Source organism: Protopterus annectens, chromosome 2.part2, assembly GCF_019279795.1.
Source record: "Protopterus annectens isolate FY-2018-M chromosome 2.part2, PAN1.0, whole genome shotgun sequence".
NCBI classification, from domain to species: Eukaryota; Metazoa; Chordata; order Ceratodontiformes; family Protopteridae; genus Protopterus; species Protopterus annectens.
This window is the reverse complement of record NC_056730.1, coordinates 702,936,593-702,959,620: the sequence shown is the minus strand read 5'-3', so window position 1 is coordinate 702,959,620 and position 23,028 is coordinate 702,936,593. Positions and strand designations below refer to the sequence as shown.

The 23,028-nt window shown below is 41.3% G+C and overlaps 1 protein-coding gene across 1 annotated transcript in view; it reads left to right on the top strand.

Moving 5' to 3' along the window:
- Positions 1-23,028, top strand: part of PTPRA (protein tyrosine phosphatase receptor type A) — a gene marked incomplete in the record, with an annotated part of 4,245,980 nt that overhangs the window by 4,120,038 nt on the left and 102,914 nt on the right.

Here is a 23,028-nt window from a genome sequence, read left to right as displayed (position 1 = left end):
CTGGTTACCCTCCCTCCAGCCACCTGACTTCTTTTGGCTGTACCTCTATTCCTCTTTACTATGCTTAAAAACTTTTTGGTGTATTTGCTTTTTTTGTTGGAGGTATAACCTTGTGTGTGTGTGTGTATATATATATATATATATATATATATATGTGTATATATATATATATATATATATATATTTAATTGCTTCCCGTTAGGGTGGCACCTGACATCTTGGGCAAGAAAAACTGATGTAATGGCATCGGCTGCATGCTTTATACCCCTGACTACCTGATGTCATGGAAGATGAGACAGCAACCGACACAGGACCCAAGACTTTGATAATCAGGCTGACTGAGGGCTTCTGCAAGCAGATAAACCAAATGTGATGATTGCAACAGTGAATACACTCGAACATCTACATTTATAGCAAGTGTACACAACTGTACTTTTCCTTTCCTCTGGCCTCATCTAGTCTACCCTGCTTGGGTGCTGGGCTCAGACCCAGATTTTCTTTCTCACCCATTGCGGCCGCCTCATCCGAACATTCAGTGCCTCAAACTGGCAGCTTTTTTCTCCCATTCTGGTGATGGTTTGACAGTTCATTCAGGTATTCATCTTCAGTTGTCCACATTTTATCCTCTTCCCAGAAATCATCTCCTAGGAAAATTTACCAGATCAGATGGAAAAGGTTTTCTATTCAGGAGGTTAAAGATCATGAAAGTTTATCTGCTCTTTTTCCAGCAATTTTGGACTTCCTTGCCCATCTTTTTCATTGTGGTGCCAGCTACTTCACCATCAAAGGTAAGTTACTGTTGATATCCTCTTTCCTTTGGGTGAAAATCACACATCCACAGCATATCTTAGGTTAAGCAAGGCTTTCTTTCAAGGAACTTTTTTCTTCTGTGCTGACCACTTAGAGATCCAGTTCCTCCCTGAGACACTAATATTTTACTACAAGCATTGACTGGTTCCCTCATTCGAACCTGCTGCTAGGGTTCACCTAAAGTTTTTATCCTGGAAGGTTTTATTTCTGGTTGCAGTCTTTTCTGCCAGGAGAATTTCTGAGCTGCACACCTTGCTCTCAAAACTAGCTTATCTAGTTTTTTTTTTTTTTTTTTTTTTTTTTTTTGTTACAAAGACAGTATGTCCCTGAAAATGAAACCACTCTTTTCTTCCTAAGGTAGCTTCTGAATCATCTGTTAATCAGTCTATAGACCCTCCAGTGTTCTTTCCAAAATTTTCAAGCAAAGGTGAGTATACCTTATATTTGCTAGATGTTGGTCAGTTATATTTTTTACTTGCATCAGACAAAACCTTTCAGAAAATCTGACCCATTTTTTTGTATCCTTTTCCACTGCTAAATTGGGAAAAGTAGCATTCAAAGTCATCCTCTTGCACTGGTTGTCACAGTGCATATCATATGTCTATCAAGAAAGAGTCTGGTCACTTCCTTCAGTCTCAAAAGCTCATTCCACTAGATTTGTGGCTTTGTCTACAGCCTTTTTTTCTAGTGTACCAATTGATGATATTTGTGTTGCAACTGCCTGATCCAGGGCACATACTTTCATCTCACACTACAAATTGGGTATACAGTCCAGGTCTAGAGCTACCTGTGGTTCAGCTGTGCTCCCCAATATCATTCCATAAGACGAGTAAAATAGAAAAAAGTAGCTGGGGACTCTGTCCCATACATTGAAGAACAGATGTAAAAGAAAACATCAGATACGAAAGTTATGTACTCACCATAATGTTAGATCTGTGTTGTATGTTTTCATCCTTCCTCAACTATCCACCCAGCATCCCTCTTCCTGTGTGTGTGTGTGTGTGTGTGTGTGTGTGTGTGTGTGTGTGTGTGTGTAGTCTCTTAGCGTCATTCTTAGATAATTCTAGCTGACCTAGCCTTGGCTGCTGGAGACAGTGATTAAGTCAGGCATTTTTTTAGCTGTTAATGCCTTCATTTTCCTAAGTCTCTATTTTTGGCAGGCAACTCAGTCTGAGGTGACTTGCAGTGCACACCAGGATTATGGGTAAGAGGAGGAGCCTGAGCACCGGCTGCGAAGCTTAGAAGTGGCCAAAGTCAGATCCAAGGTCATATGTGAGATCCATATGTTGAGGAAGGGCAGAAATAGACAACACAGGTCTATCTTTATGATGGGTACATAACTTCCATTTACTTTTCATCTGAAACTTGCATGTGATGACTGTTTGCATTGGTTTTCTTTGAGTAGTCTTACCTCCCTAAATTTTGCTGATTGATTGGCTACTCACTGATTGGCTATCGTTAAACAAGTAGCGCATTTGCCTTTGGTGCTGGAATATCTGACGGCTCTAGGCTCTGTTGTAATCCTAGATGATTGGATTCATTTTTTTTTCACTGGCACTGTAGTGCAGCATGAGGTGGTGCTGCACTCCTTATTATGCCATCCTTCAAATGTGGCATAATCTGTCTGAGTTTATGGTAGGTCAAGTAGATGTAAAGGATCCAACAGCCCTTTTCAAAAAGAATAAGGGATGTTTTCTAGTATCTTATCAACATTTACTCTAGTCCATATGAACAGCACCTTGGATCTCTCCAAAAAAGGTGTTACTGCTATTGAAACTTACTAGTCAACAGAGAGTAAATAAAAATATGTATAGAAAAAATACATCTCTTGTGTCCCGGGTTATTACTGAAGAGGGTCCACAATGGACTATACTTTTCGTGTTAAATACAAGTAAAATTTAAAAAGAAAGTTTTTTTCTAAAGAAATTGAGTATGATGTGTGTATGATAGGAAGAATTCAGTTTGTCCCTTTGAGACTTCTAAGACTACACTTGAAACTAGAAAACATTAGGATGTCGAGTGAATTTGTTCCCTTTGTTATGAATTACAAGTCCCTTTCAAGACTACTTTAGTTGAGATGGCAGCAAGAAGCAGTGGTCTGAGGTACATAAATACATACAGGACCATCATTTTTACATAAACATAAAGGGACGGTTGTGAGAGACGACTTCTATGTGGACTGTTCTACAAGGAACGTTGTTTATTATGATTTCTGTATGGAATGTTTCTGTATAGGTAAGATGAATAGATCCTTAACGGAGCACATTTTGGACCACTTAAGAGATATTAGGAGTAATAAAGAGACTAATGTATTGGCTAAACACGTTAAATATGGCATACAACATACCTTTATATGCTTAGTAATTGAGATTGTTAAATAGAGTTCCAGTAAAGGGGATATTAAGAATAAAACAGAGCTAGCTGAATTAAAATGGATTATATATTTTAATGCAGATAAGGCATCAGGCATTAATTATGCTGTCTCCATTAAACCAGCTTTACATGCACGCACATTCCCCCACTGACTGACTGTGGTTAAGTACAATATAATAAGTTTTTGTATATATGTATGGATTTTTGTATGTAAGAGACTGCTTTTAGAAACTTTAGTAAGTGTCTTTTTAAATTAACTAATGAGTTAATTGCCTCTTGATTGATAAGATAGACTATTTAAGTGCTTCACTGATTTTATTACATTTGAGTCAGAGGAAGCAGCCATGTAGATAATAAAAGTGTTTACTCTCTGTTATTTTAATAAAGTTATTCTACACCCAGCCATGGTTGGTCCTCTTTGTTTTTTTTTTTTTTTCAAAATTATTATTGTTTTATTTACAGAGGACCTTTACCTAGTTTCCACACTTCTTTTGGCGGTTACTTATTTTTTTGTCCTGGAACTAGGACATGGCAGAAGGTGGTTTAATTGAGCTTGACTACAATCCTTCATCAGTGAAAGGGTGTATGGAAGAGTTGAACAGAGCTGTTTATTCCAATGTGAACCCATTATTGGGGTAACACTGAATGAATTATCAAATCGGCAGGTTGACTTGCTAGAAGATGTATCTATACGCCTTAATAAATCCATAAGGGACTTGGAAAGCAAATTATTTAAATATAAACGTCTCCAGTGGCAGAAATTCCATATGGAAGCATCCTTACATCACAAAGTTGTACCTAGAGGTTAAAAGATTTTAAGGATGCCAACATATGGTAACACTTATCCAACCCTGCTGAGAGACTAGCAAGCCTTGAACCTCAGGACCAGCATGGAGTATATGCGACTTCTTACGTTTCTTTCAGCCTCAGGAGAAATAATTGCAAGTGGAAATTAAGTTGTTGCAGACAACTATCCATAGAAAAGATTAGGTATAAGCTGGAGCTTATGCATGGGTAACAGTCTGGTTTTGAAAAGAGGCTGCAGGGATCTAAGCTAAAGAAGACGCTACAACGTGATATGTGTGACTTCCAAAAAGGTGCTGTGTTTTCTTGGCCGAGAGAGCAAACTTCGGCTTTGTTTAGAGATTCAGTGTCAAGGACTGATTTACATTATGCTGAGTCTGTTTCTGATGAGTTAACACAAACTACGCTGCCAAGGGTTAATTCTCAGCATGATGAACCTGTTTTTGCAGTGTGAGCATCAGTCATGCCCCCTCATACATCCGTGCTGCTTCCTGGTTCTGATAAAGAGGCTCTACAAATGGTCGCAATTCCTTTGGAGGAGCCAGGGGCTATTGCTCTCTCTCTCTAATACACAAGATTCTTTTTTGTTGAAGCAGCATCTGCCAATAAAACAGAGGAACAAATCGAGGAGTCGGAAGAGAGAGTGCAGAATAACCAGACAGAACAGAGTAGCAGAGAGAAAATGGAATGGGCTGAAAACACAGAACAAACAGTGGGTGGGTTAGTGGTAAACATTTCCTCATTTATTCTCAAAGATGTACAAATTTTGGTACTTAATAAGGGTCGATCCTTTATTCCGGTTAGAAAGTCAGATTTTGTTGATTTATTGTTGAACCTTAGACTATTTCACATGAATTTAAGCTTGAAAACTGTTCCCTGGGTATGGGAATGTTTCTAGCAATGCTGTTTATAGGAAACCAAGTAATTTCACTCCTAAACTACATCCAGTGATTGAGACTTTTATTTTGGTCTGTGAGAACGACATTAGACATACTTTTGAGCTTAACCCAAACTCTGATTTTTACAGTTTATGAGCAAAGAGCACTAGGGGAATTAAAATGTATGAATGCACTTGAATTCAGGCCTGTGGATAAAGGAGGGGGTGTAGTAGTTATGGACCAACGTTTTATTATACACAAATGTGGAAAATGTTGGGAAATCAAGACGTTTATGCACAGATTTCTGATAGGACTATAGGAGGGATTATGGAGAAAGTTTCTTTTTTAGTGTTTGACCTTTATATGATCAATATGATTACAGAAAAGTTGTATAAATACTTTAATGTCTCGCATCCTGTGGCCCTGATATTATATGGTCTACTGAAAGTGCATAAGAATTTAACATGCCCACCATTGAGACCTGTAGTTTCAGGTAAAGGTTGGGCAACTGAATCCCTCTTCAATATACCCCGTATTAGAGGATAACAAGACCGTGTTGAAGGATACGAAAATATTTTTACAAGATTTTTTATGCTGTAGAAAAAAAGAGCCATCTATTAAAAATTTCCTGTTTGTTACTGTGGATGTTGAGTCATTGTTTACTGTAATTCCCAATACATGATGAGTAAAAAATATTGGAGAATGTTTAATGGCTAAATAATGCCTAGCCTCTGACAGAATTGATATTTTATGTGTTTTACTAGAAAACTGTTTTAGAGAATAAGGTTTTTGTTTTTAATGACAAGTTTTTTTTCAGAAGATTGGAGTAGCTATGGGCACAGCTTGTGCATATAGCTATGCCAGTCTAGCACCGTTGTAGTGGGAGGAGATGTGTGAATTACACAACAATAGATTTACGAGTTTTTTACTCTGGTACTTTAGGTTTGTGGATGATATATTTTTTTCTCTGGAATGGCTCAGACGAAATGCTCTTAGAATTTGTTGAGTATTTAAGTAACACTACTTCTTTCCTTAAATTTACATTTAAATTTTCTAGACAGATTGATTCCTGGATGTGACAGTAAAGAAGACAGAGACAGGACTGTTAAGAACAAGTGTTTATAGAAAACCAACTAGGAAGAATTCATTGCTCTGTAAAAGTAGTATTCACCCCAGACAGGTGCCTAGAAATGTCCTGAAAGGACAGATATTACAGATTATGAGGTTACATAATGAAGAGCTTTCCTTAATAGAAGCACTCAATCATCTTAGGAATGACTTCTTAGATAGAGGTTACTCAAAAAAAAAAGAGAGAGAGATAGCTGTATCTCTCGACTTTTACATGAAAGAGAGACAAAAGGCAGACCTTGCTTTTCAGAACAACATGAAGATGGGCTGGTAACTCCTACCATAGGTAATGAAAGGTATATTAGAGTCCCTATGACCTTTTCTAGCAATGTTATTACTTACTGTGAAATTATCAGGAGGAACTGAAGCATTTTAAAGGCTTCAGAAGAGTTAGATAAAATAGTAACACTCTGTTATTCTTCAAGAACAATCCATCTATAAAGAGACAGCTTTGTTATAGGGCAGAAGTACGTAAACCAATAGTTACTTCAAAGAGACAAGGAACTTATCCTTGCAGGATTTGTAGTGCCTGCAGCTCCATACATACATAAAGGGACATTTTTGAGAGACAACTTCTGTGCAGACTGTTCTGCAAGGAATGTTGTTTATTACAGTTTCTGTATGGAATGTTTCTATATAGGTAAGATGAATAGATCCTTAAGGAAGCGCATTTTGGAACACTTAAGAGATATTAGGAGTAATAGAGACTAATGCATTGGCTAAACACGTTAAGAAGTATGGTATACACCATACCTTTAGATTCTTAGTACTTGAAATTGTTAGAGGGTTCCAGGAAAGGGGATATTAAGAATAAAACAGAGCTATCTGAGTTAAGATGGATTATATATTGTAATGCAGATAAGGCACCAGGCATTAATGATGCAGTCTCCATTAAGCCAGCTTTATATGCATGCATACTCCCCCCACTGACTTATCTGTGCTTAAGTACAATATAATAAGTTTTTGTATATATGTATGGATTTTTTGTATGTAAGAGACTGCTTTTAGAAACTTTAGTATATTTTTAAATTAACTAATGAGTTAATTGTCTCTTGATTGATTACATAGACTAAGTGCTTTAACACTGGTTTTATTATGTTTGAGTCTGAGGAAGTGGCCATGTAGGTCGTGAAAGCCCTTACTCTCTTATTATTTTATTAAAGTTATTTTACACCCAGCCGTGGTTGGTCCTGTTTGGTTTTTAGAGAATTATTATTGTTTTACTTACAGAGGACCTTTACCTAGTTTCAACACTTTTTTGGCAGTTGACAGTGTAGCTGATGCATGCTTTGATGATTCTAGGACCTCCTGGTGTATGCCATTAAGGAAACATGAATTCTGTGCAGTGCAGGCAGGAGTGTCTACATATTAAACTAGCAAACCAGGCAGGCAGCAAGTGAATCAAAGCCGTGCCTGGGAAAAGTTTGGTAGAGTGGGCAAAGACTTTAGGATGATGTTGAGAGAGTTTGGCAAACACTGGAGGTGACTTGAGAAGAATGGTTTGGATTCTTGCATAGGAGCTGAAAAAACACTGACCATTAATAAAAATATTGTCAAGTGGAGGTAACACTTTAAAGAGCTCCAGAACCAGGTGGACATGCCCTCTTTAAGGTAGTAGTAACAATAAAATACTAAATACTAACACTGAGTGCAGCTATATCCAAAGTGAAAGAAACAGTATGAGAAACTCCAGAATTACATTCTGGACCAGTTGAGAAGTAGAATGGTCCTTATTGTTAAATGTTCAATTCATAGCACTAAACACCTCTAAGAAAAAGCTTAGTGGATTGAGTCCAGTTCTGTATTTGAGGTTGCTTTGTTGGCAGTGATAAGGCAGTGGTAGTGGATGGGCTGTGTCTAGAAATCTTGATGAAGGTTTTGCATGTTGTTGGGGAGTTAACACATTGTCATTATTTGCATGGAAGGTGGATTGGCAGATGAGTTAGTGGGTCCCCTTGTTCTGTAAGGGATTTGGTGAGTTAGCTATTGCATCTCTGATTTATAAGTGTTTATCAAAGGTTTTGTGTCTGGTATGGAACTCTGGATCAGCTCTATGTTTAAACCAGATATAGGAAGGGTAACTGTCTAAATGCATTTTGTGTACCTGGAGAATATGCGACTCCTTTGAGGGGGGGTTCTGCAGCACTATGGAGTTCCTGAGCCAGTACTTCTGCTATATGGTTTTGTTTTTGAAGACTGAATGGTCTGCATTTTCACTGCTAATTGATTAATTGGCACTGGCCTCCACCTGGGGCATGTCTTTTCTCCTCTCCTTTTTATGATTTTTATAGATATATCAAGGCAGGCTCAAGGTTTGAAGGTGAACTGTTTTGAGAACATGAAGGTTGCATCTTTTTTTTCTTTACAGGTAACTTGGCTTTCAAGTAAGTGATATTTAACACCTCACTGCATTTATTCAGTTATGAGTTTGTGATGGTCTTCAAAATTAGAAGTCAAGAGGTCTTGGTTCTATTTTGGAAAATGCTTGACTGTTTTCTGAAAGTGGAGGAGGAGCTGCTACTTCATATAGAGAAATATTTTAGTGTCTATTTTAAAGATGAGAGTAGCTGGGATTGAGAGTTTTACCAGCACATAGCACAGACGTAGTATCGTTTACAAGCATTGTATTGGGCTGTGGTTATAAAGCAGGAATTGTGTCATAGGATAGACCTGATACTTTTAAAACAGTCATTTTGTGTCCCATTGTCATTTCTTATCGTGAGCTTGGTCAGTAATGACTGAAAGAATGAGATGGCTGATTATGGGTGGTGGAAATAGCATTGCTTGTAGAACATGATAGTGTGTGGAAAGCTGGATTCAAAGATCTTGGAGTAGAGCCACTGCTCCAGTGGGCTGAAAGGAGTTGGTTGAGGTGGGCTGGACTCCTACAGAGAATGCTTCCTCGGCACTTTCCTCTGGAAGCATGCCTGATGTAATCCCTTTGGAGGAAGCCTCGAGTAGGTGTAGACTATGCTAGGTAGGTAATATTTTTCAGGTTGCTTGGTCTTACCTGGTATTGACAATTGGTACTTTGTCATACAATGATCCGAGTAAGATTTTTGTACTGTCCATGAGGGCATGCAGTTGCAAACTTATATTTGGATCTGATATTGAAGGCTGTCTACATAGGATTCATGGGGCTTGATAATGAGGAATATCCTTCAGGACTGTCTATTTCGTTGTGGTGTCTCTTTAGGGACGTGCCCCCTGTCTGCCAGGCACATACGAGCTCCTCTGCTAGAATGTCTTCTATTTTATGCAGGTGTTATTTTCCCTCCATACATTGAAGATGCTCGTTTTGGAATAAAACCTGGTCTGTTTTGTCTGGTGGTAGCTTTTGGATTAAAAGGAGCCTGCATTTCAAGCACCTGTATGACAAATTTTGCGAATGCCATTTCACACTTTTTTTTCACAGTAGCAGCATTCACTGGCGTAGGTTGTCTTATTTGGAGTACTGTTAACAGGCATCCTGTTTTATGCAATGTAACATAGTCTTTTTGCAGAGTATGTTGCTGTTGTGTATGGATTATCAGTTGGAATTTTACCTCCCATTTCATGTGCACTAACCCTCTTTTACTACATGTCATGTATAGCAATCATACCACTTATAAAGTTATTTTGGAGAGAGAATTTTTGGCCACTGCTTGACAGGTAGATTAGGTTTGAAATGTATCTGTTTCAAATGTCAGGACCTGCTTCAGCAAGCCCTGTAATATAGAGTAACAAAAGACCAAAATGGGAGTAAACAAACACAGCTCTCTTGATATTAAATAAAAGACAAAACTTTTATTCAGGTAGAAACTAGTGAACACTTTCATATTTTGTATGTAAGGATTTGTTAAGCAAGTTGATATGTGAAGTCTTTGATACATTTGTTGACAGTTGTCAGCAGGTGAATTTTAATTGCTGAAAATACATGATTGGGTGCTGTGAAATAATGTGGGTGAGGCAACCCTTTTTTTATTTAGATTTTTGGAGCGTTTGTATTGTCTGAAGAAGTGCCAGGAGGCACGAAAGCACTCACTAGTTTGTACCTGAATAAAAGTTTTGTCTTTTATTTAATATCAAGAGAGGCGTGTTTGTTTACTCCCATTTTGGACTTTTGTTATTGCATTTGCTTTTTTGGGAGAGCTTCATCCCCAGCTGCTTTTGGATTTGTAATTTGTACCTGTAATATGGAGACTGAATGGCCAAAAAAAAAGAAAGAAAAAAAAAAACAGACTTGCATATATCAAGTGCAAGATTAACATTTTTCAGAATATTTCCTTTTACCTGAGGAATGGTAATCTCGGAGTTGGTGTGTATGAACATATGTTTGTGTGTGTATAAATAAGGGAGTGAGGGAGGCTTACCCCCACAGATGCACATGAGGGGGATTCAGGGAGCAACAGCCCATCAAAAAAGTTAAAAGAGAAGAGAGCAATGTTTGAGATTCCCTCTTCTCCTGGATTTTTGGTCTTTTTTGTTTTTCTGGGGGTTTGTTTGGTGTCAGCATTTGATGGTACAAATGGTAATGCCACGGTGGTGCAGCGGTAGCGTTGTTGCCTCACAGCAAGAGGTTCTCCCATTCGATTCTCAGCTGGAGTGCAGGGAGTGCCTTCTGTTTGGAGTCTGCATGTCCTCCCCACGGTTGGGTGGCATTCGAAAGACATGCGTAAATGGGCATGCCTTCGTTGAAGGTTGGTCGTCGAGCTAGCACCTCTGCGTTCGTGAAAATCTACTGCCAATCATCAGCGGACCAGAATTCCGCTGTGGCAACCCGTAACCGGGAAAAGCCGAAAGACAAACATTTGATGGTACAAATACTGACATTTCAATAGGGAGCTATAACTGGCTTGGTGTTCCACATTGTCATGTGATGCATCTCTTTGTATCTGTATTCTGCCCCCTGGATTTCAGAGGCACCATTTCCTCATTCATGGCAGACAGGTTATTTTATTTATTTATTTATTTTTCGAAAGAGGGTGGGAGGAGAAGAAGAAAGGGTGCTGACAGTGCTACCAGTGCTACATCATAGAGAGAGTAAGAGGAGTTTCTAACTTCATTAACCTTACTCATTCTAAGACATTCTGGGATCCAATGTTGTCTTTTCTGTTCTAATTCAATGTATGAGTTATTGTATCTGATTGGATCTGCCCTTGGCACCTTTTGGAAGCTCTTGGATCCAGTGCTCACACTTCTCCCCTCACCATAATTCCATTTTGTCCTGCCATTCCTCAGGTCTTTTTTGCTGCCTGTGTGGTCAAAACATGATCCTCGAGGACTCAGTGCTGTTTTCAGATAAGTGCTAGTTTTCTGTCAGATCTTGAAATCATCTTATGAATAACCCTTTTTAGGTTCTGTACTTGGCGCCTTCTTTTTTCTAGGTACCTTAGTACCTTTTACAACTAACTTTTATGGGAATAGTCTTCCCTCTCTTTCTCCCTTACTTAAATACATATAAACAACTACTGTTTCTTTTCTCTTTTACGTTGTAGATATATTTTGGCCTTGTTGCTTTATTACTAGTAAGCATTGCTAGGCATTTGCTGTAGAGCTATTAGAGTACAGTGCTGTTGTATTGGGGTTATGTTTTTTTGTTTACTTTCTTTTTGGATGTCCAACAAGGTCTGCAGCTTCAAAAAAGTAGTGTTTGTGGGCATGAGATTCCCCAAGATCCACATGACCCGAGCCTTTGCTGTTTGGGGAAGACATTCTCAGCTTTGAATGCGAGTCCTGCACTTCCTTTAGAGCCAGGGCTCTCATTACCCAAGAATAAGCTGGTATTCAAGTGTTCTCACTGCCAAAGCAGGAAACCTGACCCCTTTAACTCCACATTGGTTTCTTCCAAGAAACTGGACAGAGCTAAATTTGCCAATGATAAAGTGAGTGAGAGAGAAGTAAAGAAGAGAAGGAAAAAGAACAACCTAGAAATAGGTCTCCGAATCTAACTACCCTTTTGGGTCTAACCCAGAAAAATCTTAGACTGTTGGATCCAGCATCGGGACAGGAACATGTTGACATCCAAACACCATCCCATTTCTTCCCAGAGCTGGCCAGTCTGTGGCTGTCATCCCAATATTCCAGGAAAGCCACTATTCTTCCACAGCTATCACTCCTCTGGATCATCGTACAGACATGATCCATGAGGGCTTTGGGCATCCAAAGACAATGTCAGTGGGATGATGAGGACATTTCTTTGGATGCAGATTCAAATGGGAGTCCTCCCGGCACATCCCACTCTGGATTCTCTGGGTCTGGTCCATTCAGGTCTGACTTTTGGATCCAGGGTTCACTGTCCCAGTTGATGCCCGTGAGAGAGCGTTGTTGCTGCAAGTGGTTTCTGCATCAACTCTGACAGTTTTCCTTAACCTTTTGACTCTGGCACCATTGGATTGTGAAGGATCTCTAAGCCAAAGGATTGTACCATCACTTCTCTTCCTCCCAGTCATTGACTTCTATGTTTAGGGTCCTTAGTGAAGCAAGGTCATAGGAGATGCAGTATGGGCATCCTGCGTCTGCACCACAAAGTCAACAAGAATAAATGATTTTGATATTGAATTTCTGAGTTACAGTACACTGAAGAAAATGAATGCAGATAAAATAGCGAACTTGGAGACCAGTTTGTGAATATTGTCTGTTAACGAGGTGCAAAAGTAGAATTTCAGAAGTTTAGTTAAGAGTTGAGTTATTTTTTTCCCCAGAGTTATGGGGAAGATTATTTTAAATGATAAAAATATGTAATATACATTTGATGAATTTAAGAAAGTTAACAAGTGGCTTTTCTGTTAGTCCAGAAATGGGCCTTTTATTGTGGAAAATACTTGAATTAAAGGTTAAACGTAAGGTAATAGTTAAGAATTCTCTGAAACCTTGATGTAGGAGAGAAAAGGGTTGAGCTTGAAGGTGCAACCAGCAGTATCAGGCTTAAATAGTTTGTGACAGTTGCACTACTTGTGCGTACATGACCCAACCCCACAGTGATGCTACATTTTCGTTATTACTGAATGTTTTAAATAATAATTATCAAATTTCCTAAAATGAAAGCAAAGTTTCATAACGTTTTCTGTCAGTGTTTTATAATCCTGTACTTAAACAGCACAGTAAGCTCTGTAGAGTGCAGACATATAAGTCATTTATGCAAAACCACACAGGAAAGTAGCAAAAAACTATCCCCAAAACGACACACAAACTGCAAACAGACTCAACTTTATTTCCTGACTTTAACGCCTCGACCAAACAGTCTTCAAGAAGTATACAAAGCATTACCCTTAAATACCCACCAGAAACAATTAATAGATCAATTAAAAAAATCAATTAAATACAATTATATAATTAAATAAAATACTTCCAGTTAACTCACAATTAAGACCCTGTGGGAACCATAGTATTGTAATGTTGAGTTGTCAATCTCGCCTTCATTCTTGCTTGATGGGTTCGGAGCCGATCCCTCGGCTCCGACTCGGCACTTGCTAAGCTCGAGAGTCACTTTTACCAGCTCGAGGCAGCCCCATATCCCATGATGCAAGGCGGTAAGTACCCAGATCTCGTTTGCCGCTTCGCTTATGAGGTCCTCCTTTTACCAGCTCCTGGTAAGTGATTTACTAATTCGCTATTTTAGCCCCTTTTAACTTAAAAACCCCTTATTGTTAGTTTTCATATAGTTTTAAACTGTTTCTGACAGAAATTTGTCTGTCTCTTATTATTTTTTTAGTCAGACTTTACCCATCCCATCCCCCCCCCTGTTAGGGTGTGTGTGTGTGTTTGTAGTTATACCTTTTTGGTATACTTAAATTTAAATTTTTTGACTGGTGTGTGTGTGTGCTTGTGTTACACCATGTCAAAAGATAGGGTCTCAGGCTTTAAGAAGTGTGACTCGTGCTGTCAGAAGATGTCTCTGACAGACGGTCACACTTCTTGCCTTTATTGCCTGGGGCCTCTTCACCTGCAGGACTCCTGTGCTATATGTCATTCTTTCAGCCAGAGAGTCCTGCAGGAAAGAAGAAACAAATTAATACTCAGGGGCCTTCTTAAGCCGGAGGGCTCTCCGGCTAAGTCGGCTCCACCTAAGACTGCCAAGTCTTCCAAGGCCCAGGCTTCTGTGTCAAAGCCTGCGGCCTCGGCTCCGACTCGTTCTGAGTCGAGATCGGCCGGCTGGAGCCGATTCTGGCAACAAGCCTTCGGCACGATGGCTATCGGTGCCGATTCTGCATCGACCACGTCGGTGTCGGCTCCGATCGGCTCCGACCACCATGTGGCACAGGCATCGGTGTCGGCACCGATCGGCTCTGACACCGTTACTTTTGTGGCTGTATCGGCTCCGGCTGGAGCCGATGCATCGAGGCTACCTGTCGGCTCCGATAAGTTGTCGGCTCCGACAGGTTCAATAGTTTCATCGGTTCCGATGGCTCCTTCGAGGAAGAGGTCGAGGTCTCCTTCCTTGGAGCCGATACTTTCGGCTCCGGCTTCACCTTTCCGCTCGGAATGGAGTCATCGGCCGATCTTCAAGGTCATCCAGGCTTCGGACCATGACTTAGAGAGTGGTCAGTAGATTACTTAAGTCACAGGCACTGGCCCAAATGTTACATAGTCCGTCTCAACAGGCGACTATTGGTCCACACCCGTTACAGTTCCTCCTTCAACTCTACCCCAGAGCTTGGAGTTGGAGTCTTCGAATGGTTACTGCTACGGCTGAGGACGGATACCCCTTCTGTCCCTTCAGCCTCTACTCTTATCTCCTCTTGAGACCTTCCTTAGAGGGATTCGTGGCGGGCTTCCATGGTCTCCTCCGAGGGGTGAGTGGCATCGGACCCTTGTCCGAGCCCGCTCTTCCCCTTGGAGCCTCGGCCTTGGTGAGCTCGGCTCCGACATCTGCCTCGGAGACTTCCCTTTCGGTGGTCCCTGGAGTTCCTAGCTCTTCGGAACGGGTTCTCTCGGACATTTATTTATTTTATTTTATTTTACATTTGTTGACCGGGATAGTCCGACTGGATACATGTCCATTTTCAGCGGAGTCCCGGGGAGAAAAGCTCCAACAAGGTTAATCAAGGTACATAAAGACATATCACATTGTATTCAGAGTGAGCAGATAATCACAATAGAAGGTACAAATGATAACATTACATTACATTCAGGTTAATTCACACTTAGTTGAATAATACGGAAATTGCCTACTTGTAGGAATTACTCATGTGAAAGTTAGTCAGGGTTTGTACATGGACAAAGCCAATGTGATTTATAGTGGATTTTTAGTTCTTTTTTGAATAGCGCTAGTGATTGTAAGGACGTAAGCTTCTGGGGAAGAGAATTCCATACCTTGCCAATAATATTAGAGTAGAGTGAATCGCCACCTAGGTTATGGGACTTGCAAGTTTGTATTAAGAGTTTGTTAGATGAGGAAGAGCTTAGGTTGGAGTAAGGGGTTAGGATGTTATTTAGTGCAGGGGTGTTATCTGGATGTTTCAGGATTTTAAAGGCTTCAATGAGTTGGTATTTCAGTAGAAGATTAGGAGTTCTGGCCAGTCAAGTTTTTTCAGGCTGATGCAATGATGTGTTCTGTAAGGTAGGGCAGTGATGAATCTAGCAATGTGATTATAAGAAGTGGAAAGACGATTGAGGTCAGACTTGTTGAGGTTTGTAAGGATTGGGGAGGCGTATAGTAGGGTGGATAGGAGGTGCGAGCGGGCAGTAGCTAACCTAGCGGCTGGAGTTAGGAAGGTTTTTAACCTATATAAAGAACCAAGTTTTTTGTTAACCATTTTAATAGTTTGGTTGATGTGGGTGTCAAACCGTAGTTTATTGTCGATAATTACTCCTAATAGTTTAGCGTTGGTAGTAGGAGAAATAATGGTACCATTGTTAGATTGTATGGTAAAGTGTGTGAAAGGTGTTGGGTTGGATGGGTGGAAAAGGAGAAGTTGGGTTTTTTTTTGGGTTTAAGATGAGTTGATGGTTAGTTAGCCAATTTTCAACTTTGGTAAAGCAGTGTTGGGTGGTTATTAGAAGGTTGTCAAGGATAGGATTAGAACAGATGATAGTTGAGTCATCTGCATATTGAATACAGGTGGCTTCGGGGATAACTGTATGGAGGTCATTTATAAAAATTGAGAACAGAAGAGGACCTAGGATGGACCCTTGGGGTACGCCTATACTATTCGGTAATAGGCAGGAGAGTTTGTTCTGCCACATAACTGCCTGTTGTCTACCTACGAGGTAGGCCTGAAACCAGTTTAGGACTTGGGTGTCTAGATGTAAGGTTGATAAGGTTTTGAGAAGTAGCTGGTGGTTTACCATGTCGAAAGCTTTCGACATATCTAGAAAGAGAGCTGAGGAGATATTTTTGTTATTCCGGTTATGGTTAATTTTCTCTGTGAAAGAGAGGAGGGCAGTAGTCGTGCTATGGTTGGGTCTAAATCCATGCTGACAATCAGTTAGTAGCTTGTTTTGGGTGAGATAGGACATGAGTTGGTTATGCACACATGCCTGGGAGGGGAGCATTCGAGGTGATGAAGAGTGTGCTGGCCACTGGTATCAGCCAGCAGTCTGTTCCCTTAGCTCCTTCCTCTATAGTGCCTGTTGACATCTCTGCCACTTCTCTTGCTACAGGACCCAGAGATCCTCCGCCTCAGGTTTCCCCATTGGGAATTTCCCCCTCTTCCGAGGATTCTCCTGATGTTTCGGGAGATCCTCCTAGGAAGAGGACTTGTAAGAGGAAACACGTAGACTCCCCCGAGTCTATCACTTCAGATACTGACTTTGATGAGTCAGAGGGATCCCCAAGATCCCGCTCTGAGGATGTCTCCTTCTCAGACATCCTAGAACTCCTTAGACAGAGGGGAACTGGCCCACCAATAATCCCTCTGAGGATGAGTCAGTATACCTAGAGGCGTTTGGATCTCGGCCCTCCACCTCCTGGGTGTCTCCGCCTTCGACCCCTTATGCAGGTTATTGCCGAAGGCGTGGGCTGCTCCTGACTCTGTAGAGCCAGTCCCTAGGAGGCCTTCAAAATTTATCACTGCCCGTGTGACAAGCAATTCCTCACTAAGGGTGTCCCGCTGATGCCATGGTGGTGGCTGCTGCCACCAAGAAGGAACTTGCAGATCCTTCCGTGCCGTCCATCCTCCTAATAAGGACTCTAGGACCATGGATAGATGCAGTGGCGGATGTTTCCCTCAGCGACCTTTCCTATACGTTCGCTGACTTACCTATGTCACTTCACCAGACTCCAGAGGGATATCCTTAAGGAGCTGGGTGAAGTAGTACAGGATCCTACAGCTGCAGGGGCTCAAGAAAAAATTGCTTCGCAGCTAGGAACCCTTAATTCCATTGCAAACTCCTCCATGCGGCTAATATCATATGCTGCTGATGGAGCGAGTAGGGCCGCAGGTACAGGTGTGGCTCTTAGGCGCCAAGCCTGGATGCGGCTATGTGACTTTGCAGATCCCTTTAAGGCGTCCTTCACAAACTCTCCCTTTGATGGGTCAGCTTTGTTTGGCCCTCAAGTGAAGGAAACTTTGACCAGGTGTGAGCAGGACGGCAAGACTCTTTCTGCCGTAGGAGTCCGTTTTTCCACCCCTTCTAGACCTTACCCCAAAGGACAGAAAGGTGGCAAAATGTGGTTCCATAAATCCCAAGGAGTCACGCCGATTCACGTGGTCAGTTTACCCCTAGAGGCAGAGGGGTAACAACAACAGGCGCTCTAGAGGCAGAGGGGTCCAAAACCAGGGAAACAGAGAGCCTCTCTCTGACAAGCCCTTTCAGCATCCCTGAGATGTTGCCCGGCTGTCCCTCCTTGGAGGCAGTCGGGAAGATTATCACTGTACCCAGAAGCCTGGCATTCCCTCACTCAAGACAGATGGGTACAGTCGATCATATCCAAGGGTTACATAATTCCTTCGAGGAAAGTCCTTTCCCTCAAATTCCCTTCCAGATGTACCACCGGTCTAAGGAAATTGCAGAGTTAGAAGTCTCAAAACTACTGCAAAAAGAGCCATTCATCCAGTTACAACAGACCATTCAGAGCCGGAATCTACTCAAGGTTCTTTTGGTCCCCAAAAGACGGGAGACTGGAGACCAATATTGGATCTCAGCAGACTCAACAAGTCTGTGAGGAAGACAAGATTCCGAATGGTCACTCTTCAGTCAATTCTGCCCTTCTTACAGAAGGACAACTGGATGTGCTCAATAGGTCTTCAGGATGCGTACTATCACATCAAAATTCACAGATGCTCCATGAGATTTCTCCGCTTTCGGCTGGGGTCCAGTCATTTCCAGTTCAGAGCCCTGCCCTTTGGTCTCACTACAGCCCCCAGAGTGTTCACCAAATGCATGGCAGTGGTCACGGCTCACCTGAGACGTCAAGGATTCCAGGTGTTTCCGTATCTCGACGACTGGCTCCTGTCAGCCACCACCAGGCATCAGCTTATTCAAGCCAGGGATTACACAATAAATCTTTGTTCTCATTTGGGCATCTCGATCAACGAAAAGTCATCCTTATCGCCCTGCCACTCTATTACTTCCATAGGCGCAAACTTAAACACTGTTCGGATGTCAGCTACCCTTACAGATCAAAGAGTTTCAGACATTCAGACTCATGTCAGGATCATTCTAGCCAACAAGAAAGTACAGGCCAGAATGGTTCTAAAGGTATTAGGCCTCATGGCTGCGGCCATTACTCTTCTTCCCCTGGCTCGCTTCTACATGCGCCTTCTTCAGTGGATGCTGTTCACACAGTGGTCGTACCAACAACTTCCAATGCGTCACCAGATTCTGGTGACACAGACTTGCAAAGATCATCTTGCTTGGTGGATCACATCTCCTCAGCTTCACCAAGGCAGACACTTTGTACCCCCATCCCCGATAGCCACTGTCACCACGGATGCCTCCCTGATCGGGTGGGGGGGGCATTATCAGGGCAGGATGGTTCATGGGACGTGGCAGCCGTTCGGTACCATCTGCACATAAATGTCCTGGAGATGAGAGCAGTGCTTTTAACGTTGCAAGCCCTCAACGACTTTCTTCCCGTAGGGACAATTGCAGTCCACACAGACAAACATGTCTGTAGTTTGGTATATCAACAAACAGGGCGGAACCAAGTCCTACCCTTGTGTCGAAGCGCTCAGACTATGGCAATGGGCGATCTCCTCTCATCGGTTTCTGGTAGCAACGCATATCCCTGGGAAAACCAACATTGTAGCGGACAGATTGAGCAGAGCTATTCTCATGCCTCACGAGTGGTCTCTCAAGCAATCTATAGCGGAAGAGATATTTCTGGAATGGGGTCGTCCATGTTGCGATCTTTTTGCTACTCCCCAAAACAGCAAATGCCCAGACTTCTTCTGTCTCTTCCCTCTATCAGGCCATCCCCCCAGAGACGCTCTGACCCAGGATTGGCCCCAGGGACTTCTTTATGCCTTCCCTCCATTTCCTCTGATCCCTCAAGTTATCCAGAAAGCTACCGTTTTGAGAGCCAAATTGATTCTCATTGCCCCTTACTGGCCTCGACAAGTTTGGTTCCCGTTCCTCCATCGTCACCTTTTGGTGCAGCCGTGGCATCTGGACCCAGTGCCAGATCTTATCTGGTCAGCTGCACCGGTCTATCCCTTCTCTCAACCTCACAGCATGGTTGCTCCACTTCCTTCCTTAGCCAGGCTTCCTTTGATCTCTAACCCAGTTAGAGACATCATAGTAGCTTCTTTAAAATCCTCTACCAGGAGGATTTATACAAGCAAATGGAAACGTTTCTCTTATTGGGCTAAGGCCAAGAATATTGATCCTTTCACTGCCCCTGTTCAGGCAGTCCTGGACTTTTTAGCAGAGATTTTTCATGCAGGCTCCTCTTCTTCCACAGTCAGAGTTCAATTGGCTGCTATCTCCAACTTTCATGTCGGGTGCAGATCATAATATTATGTCCCATAGGCTCTGCAGGGCCTTCTTGAAAGGAATTTTCCTACTAAAGCCTCCAATCAGGAATCCTCCTCCTCAGTGGGATCTAAATTTAGTGCTGACATCCTTGATTCTTCCCCTTGAGCCAGCTGTTTCTTGTTCCCTGAAATTTCTTTCTTGGAAAACTTTATTCCTAGTGGCTATTACATCGGCCAGGAGGGTGTCTGAACTTCATGCTCTATCGGTTCGACCCCCCATTTGGTTTTTCACAAAGACAGAGTATCTTTGAGAACTAATCCGACCTTTTTGCCTAAGGTCGCTTCAAAGACCAATTTGAATCAATCCATTGATCTCCCTGTATTTTTCCCAAACTATTCAGACAGACCCGAACAAAAACTACATTATCTTGATATCCACCGTCAACTCAGATATTATTTGGACAGAACAAAAAAATTTAGAAAATCTGATCAACTTTTTGTTTCCTATGCGGATAATAAGAAAGGCCTTCCTGTTTCTAAAGTGACCTTGTCCAGATGGCTTTCTTCGGTCATCTCTGAAATTTATCTGCTCAGGGGAAAACAGCTGTGCTCAAAACCTAAAGCACATTCAACTAGGAGCTTAGCTACTTCTACAGCCTTTCAAGCTAGACTTCCTTTAGACACTATTTGTGCAGCGGCCACTTGGGCCACTCCTCACACTTTTGTTTCCCATTACAAATTGGACTTGGCCTCCAGGGACAGAGCCAGTTTTGGCTCTACAGTCCTCAAGAGTCTGTTCCATTGAGCCACCCAGGATAGAGGTGCTAGGGACGTGGTCCCATCAAGCAAGAATGAAGGCGAGATTGACAACTTAACATTAAGAAGTTATGTACCTACCATAACGTTCCATGTTAGTTGTCTTCTCTCTTTCTTGACCCTCCCTCCTTCCCTCAGGCCTGGACAGACCTTGTTATAAGAAATTATTATGCTGAAGACCATTCAGACCTGGTCCTTCATGCATCCTGTAAGTTTTCTTTCTTCCTTTGGGAAGTGTTTTATGCTTGGTGCTATTGCCCTTTGTCATCAAACGAGATCTGGGTACCGCCTTGCATCATGGGATATGGGGCTGCCTCGAGCTGGTAAAAGTGACTCTCGAGCTTAGCAAGTGCCGAGTCGGAGCCGAGGGATCGGCTCCGAACCCATCAAGCAAGAAAGAAGGCGAGAGAAGACAACTACATGGAACGTTATGGTAGGTACATAACTTCTTATTTTAGTATAAATAAAGATTCTTTAAATAATTGATCTTTTAGCAATTCTTCATCTCCTAATTTTGCAAACATTTTTTTCTAAAACAGTTGCCTGTAATAATTTGTAGTCACTATTGTGACATTCTTTAATATGGACAGCAATAGAACTTTCAATTTTACATTTTTTAATGTCTCTGACATGTTTTTGCTGATGACACTTAAACATTATCTTAGTCTCACCTATATATACCAGCCTACATGGACAGCACAAAGCTTATACAATTCCTTCAGTAGCATATGAAAAATTCCCTGATGCATAAAAATAATTTCCAATTTTATCAAAAGTTTGAACAATCCGCTCACAGACATTACATTTACCACACGGGAAAGTTCCCTTCAATAGTGGATTTATTATGACACCTTCTGCAGGGGCAATAAAGTAAGATTTTTACCAATTTATCCGCCAAACTAGATCCCTTCTTAAATGAAAAAGCAGGGTAATGATTAAATAACTTTATTTTTTCTCCCTTACCAAAAACTTCCAATAATATTTAACCTGTTGTATCTGTTTACGAAGAACATTGTACATCATCACCACATATACATTGTTTTGCAATTGTGTATTTCTACTCATATATATTTCTCACATGATTATGACTATTATTAATAGAATTATAGTACTCATAAATTTTATCTAAGGCATCAAAAATATTAAACAATGAATACCCTCTCCTCAAAAACATATTAGAGGTAGATAAAACTGCCTTGGACAAGTCTTTTTTGTTACAAATTCTATGCAGTCGTAGCAGTTCCCCATATGGTAAAGAATTAATTAAATGCATAGGGTGAAAACTTGAACCATGTAGAAATTGCCCCCATCCTGAAACTTTCTAAATACAAAAGTAAGAATTTCATTTGTTTCTGTGCCTACTAGGTGCACATCCAAAAAGTCTACCTCTTTACCAACTTCTGAGCCAACAAAAGATAAATTATATTCATTACTTTGAAAATATGTCGCCGCGGTGGTACGGCAGTAGTGTTGTTACCTCACAGCAAGAGGTTCTCCCGTTCGATTCTCGGCTGGGCTTGGGAGTGCCTTCTGTGTGGAGTCTGCATGTCCTCCCCATGGTTGGGTAGCGTTCGAAAGACATGCGTGCGTAAATGGGCGTGCCTTCGTTGAAGGTTGGACGTCGAGCTGGCACCTCGGCGTTTCGTAAAAATCTACTGCCAGTCATTAGCGGACCGGATTTCCACTGTGGCGACCCCTTACCGGGAAAAGCCGAAAGACAAACAGCAACAACAACATTGAAAATATGACACGAAATCCTGAACTTTCTCCATGCCATCCTGACATACAAAAATGAGATCATCAGTGTATCTATAGTATTTTACTATATGTTTTTTTTTTTTTAATTCATGCTGAGAAGTATATTTTCTTTCAAACAAAGCCATAAATAAGTTGGCATAAGTGGGGACAAAAGGTGCCCACATAGCTGTACCTTGTAACTGGTGAAATATATGTTCATTAAAAGAAAAATAATTGTTTTTTTAAGCTAAATTCCACCCATTCAATGATGTAACTTGACAAAGGGCAGCCCTCCAAGATAGACTGCAAAGCTGTAATACCATCCATGTGCTTAATATTCGTGTACAGACTAGTGACATCTAAAGTCACCCAATAAAACTTGGAATTCCAATTAATTTCCATAATCTTATTGAGAAAATCAAAGGTGTCTTTAATATAAGAGTCCAGTTGCTGTACATAAGGTAGCAAATATTCATGTATTACAATGCCAATGTTATGTAGAAAGTAGTTAGTTGCTGCCACTATGGACCTACCAGGGGGGATCTACCCCATTCTTATGTAATTTAAGTAGGCAATAAAAATTAGCCATAGTGCATTTATCTATATTCAGACTGTTATTAACATCCTCCTTAGTTAGATAA